Genomic DNA, 5,187 nt, shown 5'->3' with positions numbered 1-5,187 from the left:
CTTCCACCTTCCCATATTAAGGGTATTTTATGTCCTAAAATTACTTTTTCTAACCAATGATGTCATCTATTTCTATTTCAATAATATGTTTACTATTTTATGCCTTTGATCTCTCTCTTTGAATGGGTTGCTGATGTCAAATAATTTCTAACCAATGACACCTCTAATTCAAAATTCAAATTTTTTTTTCTCTGTCTCCCTATGTACCCTCACTGCATCTCTCTTTCTCTCTCTCATCCTCTTTTTTTCTCTTTCTCTCTCTGCGCACAGGTTCATGTTCTTCTTCCTCTTCCTCAACCATATCCATCTTCATCTTCTTCCACTATCGTTGAGATTTTGTATTCGGTAACATCGTCACCATCCTCTTCTCAATCATATGATATTTTTGTATCCCACCAAAATAAGAATGATGTGTGAATCCGTTTCGGTAACATCGTCACCATCCTTTTCTCTTTTGTTTTTCCGTCCTCCATCTCTTTTGAGGCAGTCTTTCTCTTTCTCTAACAATGACGAAGAAGATTGTTGAGGTATGGTTTTTTCCCTTTCAGTTTATATATATGAAATTGAAAAACCCTAATCCCTAATTTTTTCGTTGATTTCAAAGTATTTGATACGGTTTTAATTTATGTGATATTTCAGGTAAGTTCTAACGCTGCCCTTATTTTTGTTTTGGCAAATTGATGAGGTTATGTGAAGAGTTGCAGCAGGGTCGGTTTGAAGTTGCAGGGTCGACAAATTTTTGTTTGTGATTTTTTGGTTTGATTTTGTGATTTTCGTTGAAATTTTTTTGATTTTTTCTCAAATTGTTGTATTCGATGTATTTCGTTGATAAAGTTTTGATTTTTATATGTTTTGAAGACACCCTTTTGTTTGTTTTTGTTATAAAAGTAATTATGCATGGTAAATGATATTTTGTGGCTGATTTGATGATTCAGTGGTTTGTTTTTCAGGATATAGACGCAGATTCAGATTCAAAAATGCAGGCATCGGTGGAATCTGATATATTAAAATCACTTGAGATATAAGGTACTATTTGAATGTGTGAAGATTTGCTATGAAGATTCGGTGGAATCTGATATATTAAAATCACTTGAGATTTGTTGCGTAAGACTTTAATGATGAAAGAACATGGATCATGGTTATGAAGATTTCTTCTTTTACAAACTTTCCTAGATTAATATATAAATATTTTGTATGTTTATGTTTATGCCAAGGAGATGTGAGGTTTATTCTCCTCCTTAGAATTACTCAAGGCTATTTGTTATTAATGATGTGGCCTTATATCACATATTTTTTTGTGTTTGTTTGTTGCAGGTTAACTCCATTCTACAAGTAAGTTACATCTCATATATATTATGGCCATGTAACAATCTCTTGGAAGCTTTTAACTTTTTTCTTTTCTATTTCACTACTTTCTTTCAATTGCTAAATGTACATATTGAAGCAAAAATATTTCATTATGACTAGAAAAAATTCATCCTTCATGTTTATGAGGGTTTCGAATAATATGATTTACTGTCTCTCACTGTTTTGTATTATAATGTTGTTTCTTTCTTTTTTTTCACGTTACAGAAGCAGAGGCACGTGTATGCACGATGAGGCTATTCCTCATTACATAGACATGATTGATCAGACTACACTTGGACACCGATTTCTAAAATAGGAGTTTGGTGTGACTCCCAGAATCGAGTGGCAAATTGATCCCTTTGGCCATTCTGTTGTGCACGCTTACTTATTGGGAGTTGAAGTATGCCATAAAACTTCAAACCAATGGCTCATTTGCTTAACATTTTATGAAAAATAAATTAACCATCCAAGTATATTTTCATACTGTGGATGCAAGTTGGCTTTGATTCATTTTGCTTTGATTCAATGAGCAAAGATGATCATATTTGGAATTATGGTGAAGGGACTAATGGTTCTGTTCATAGCAGATTTAAACCGATTGTTGTAAGTAGAATCTGTTTTTGACTTTGTATACACATGTGGCTATGTTTGTTTTCCATCTGTTTCATTCATTTATTGAATTTTTCAATTGCTGTAGGTTTCATGTGGTTTCTTTGACAAGGCTACCTCTGTAACTGAGGCATTCAATGTTGCTGATGATATTCTTTGACAAGGCGTTCGTGGCATATTTGATATTGTTACAATATTAAATTGCAAATAATCTTTGAACATTGATACATGCATTCCTTTTGTTCCTGTATTATATTTCTATACAAATTAAAATTAATAATGGTCATGTAGTACAATGGTTCTGACCTACTATAGTATAGGTGTAATTTCTTTTCTATGTTTTATGACTTTGATCTAGCAGACTGATAAAAGTGTTGTTGTTCCAAATTTTGGTGAGTGGGATGAGAATGACCCTCATTATTTTTATTTGACAGAACTGTTTTGTTTAGAGAATATAACTTTGTTATTCTGTTTAGAGAACAACATTTTTTCCTGTAGAAATTATTTATATTGTTGACTGCATATCCAAAACTCATGATTTGGAAGATTGCTTAGAGTTGTGTTCTTATTACGTTTCAGGTTTAGTGAGATTCAGTGGGCTACTTTTGTTCTCCTGATTGTTCTAAGCACTACAACTTATTAGTGTTCAAAGTAAGACTAATTCAAAGTGTGGACTCCAATGTTTGTGAAATTGGAGGTGCTTCGATTTTGAGTTCTCCTTTCTTCTGTTTCTTTTGGGTCTGTTTTTCCCCCTGTTTTGTAATGTTATTTGTATCGGTCTACTTTTTCTATCAGTCTTCGATTCGATCGGTTGCAGCCGTCAGATTATTAATTAGTTCGAGAAAGAAGTTTTGAGTTTTGGCTGTTGGTAGCTAGAGATGATGTTGTTAAGAAGCTAGAACTAAACCCTAACAAACTAAGGAAAAGCTGTAAAATAAAAGAGACAAATAAAACTAACTAAGAAAATAAACTTCATTTCTTTTCATTGATATCTCAAATGTGTCAAAGACACTACATTATATAGTGTCACTAATGGATAATCTAACAAAAGACCTAAACACTAAAAGCCCACTTAAATGATAATTGAAAAGCCCAAATAAAACATAAAAAGATTATAACTAATAAATTAACTTAAATAATATATTTCTACTCTCTATCATTGCCAACGGGTTCACTTGAACCTTGTCCTCAAGGTTCTAATAAAAAGTAATATATATATATATATATATATATATATATATATATATATATATATATATATATATATATATATATTTTGTTATTTTTTATTTGAAAATTATTTTGAAAGACAACTAAATTTTTTTTCCAGTTGGCAAGCACTAGTTTTAAGAGAGAGAAAACATGCCCTTGTGTTGTGTGATGATTGAGACACATGAGAAAACGTGGTGATGTTGGGTAGGTGAGGACGTGAGATAATGGATAGGTGAGGTAGTGGGTTGGAAACAACAATATCCCAAAATTGAAATGCATAGGAGGGACATATCATATAGTCTTTTTTCCTAAATTCATAACAACACACAACTTTTTCTTTCTTTCATATATCATCTCTATTCCGTCTTTTTCATTTTTTTCTGCTGTGTTTGAGATGAAATTCAAATCATTGACATGTTTTACCCATAATATTTGCAGGCTCTGATAGTTTCATCGATTGAGACAGTAAATCTGGTGGTTTTGCCGGTGGTCTTTGCAATTCTGATAGTTTCTCCGGTGACGACAAAAGTGAGTTTTTGAACTTTAACTGAACAAGTAACACCGAAAATGTTTGTTTCTTTTTGTTTTAAATTGATTCCGGAGACACTGTCGGAGATCTTGCCAAGGATATCGTCGGAGATCTCGTCGGAGATGCTATCGGAGTTGTTGCCGGAGATGATTTCTGATTAGAAAATATTCCAATTCCTTCTTGTTCTTCTGCCGGACGTATTGGGGAAAACGACGTCGGAAAAGTAACCGGAGACAACATCACAAACTCCGCCGGAGATGATTCAGATCTGGAAAAATTTTGATTCCTTCTTTTTCTTCTCTATGTCTCTGAACAACATATTTTTCTTTCAATTTTTCTTGTGTTTTTTTGAATGAATCTAAAATATTTTGAATCTGCACTTTCAACTCTTCTCTATATTTGTTTTCGATTTTCTGAGTTTCAATTAAGTATTGTCTTAGAGTTTCTAACTCATGAACAATTTCTGGTTGTGAAAAGAAATTTTGAGGTTGAGGTGGAGCAGAAACTATATGTTGTTGTTTGCATGGAGTGTATGGAGTGAATGTTGAAAATGGAGGATTTGAGGATGCAGGATATGAGTATATGGGTGGTGGATATGGGTTAGATTATATAGGTGTTGTGGTTGAAACAATGGGATAATAAGGATAGATTGGAGGAATGCTCTATTGATGAAATGTGGGTGTGAAGTTGGAATACTCCATAGATTGAGTGCAAGAATGAAAGCACCAATGTTAAGAAGCTAGAACTAAACCCTAACAAACTAAGGAAAAGCTGTAAAATAAAAGAGACAAATAAAACTAACTAAGAAAATAAACTTCATTTCTTTTCATTGATATCTCAAATGTGTCAAAGACACTACATTATATAGTGTCACTAATGGATAATCTAAGAAAAGACCTAAACACTAAAAGTCCACTTAAATGATAATTGAAAAGCCCAAATAAAACATAAAAAGATTATAACTAATAAATTAACTTAAATAATATATTTTTACTCTCTATCAGATGTCCTTGATGAAGAGTATTGGATGTGTTTTATGACCAATATGAGATACTAATCCTCGTAGGACAATATCAGAGATTAAACAGACCAATCTGAAAAAACTAATGTGATGTTTGATTGTTAATTTCAATGGCTACATTTCAACAATTCATTGAACTAAAATGTTAAGCAACAAAGTGTGTCTTTTACTGGTAGATTGATAAGTAATGATATTTAGTAATTGAGGATGAAAAGAAAAAAGCTTAACAAAATGTTTGTGTCAAAGAAAAATTCATTTTATAAGTGTTTACTCCTTTTATGTGCTTTCAACCAATAGTTTATTATTCATTTGTACTTTTGTGAGACAAAATTGTACAAAAAATTAGCATTTGCTTTTATTTATTAGTATGTTTTTTAATTCAGTCGTAGACAGCAGCCTGGCTAAGGGCAGAAAGTCATTAGGAGAACCGAACATTAGAGAGAACCGATCATTTGAAAGGTATGATACA

General features: G+C 32.1%; 1 long non-coding RNA gene across 1 annotated transcript; it reads left to right on the top strand.

Annotated features, from left to right (window-relative positions):
* Window positions 1–209: 209 nt before the first annotated feature.
* LOC131639946 (uncharacterized) lies at window positions 210–2,623 on the top strand. Its single transcript, XR_009295102.1, has 4 exons — window positions 210–527; window positions 640–1,026; window positions 1,573–1,950; window positions 2,045–2,623. It is a non-coding gene; the product is annotated as an uncharacterized LOC131639946 (long non-coding RNA).
* The last annotated feature ends 2,564 nt before the right edge of the window (window positions 2,624–5,187 follow it).

Source organism: Vicia villosa, unplaced genomic scaffold (assembly GCF_029867415.1).
Source record: "Vicia villosa cultivar HV-30 ecotype Madison, WI unplaced genomic scaffold, Vvil1.0 ctg.002869F_1_1, whole genome shotgun sequence".
Classification (NCBI taxonomy): domain Eukaryota; kingdom Viridiplantae; phylum Streptophyta; class Magnoliopsida; order Fabales; family Fabaceae; genus Vicia; species Vicia villosa.
This window is presented reverse-complemented; position numbering and strand designations above follow the sequence as displayed.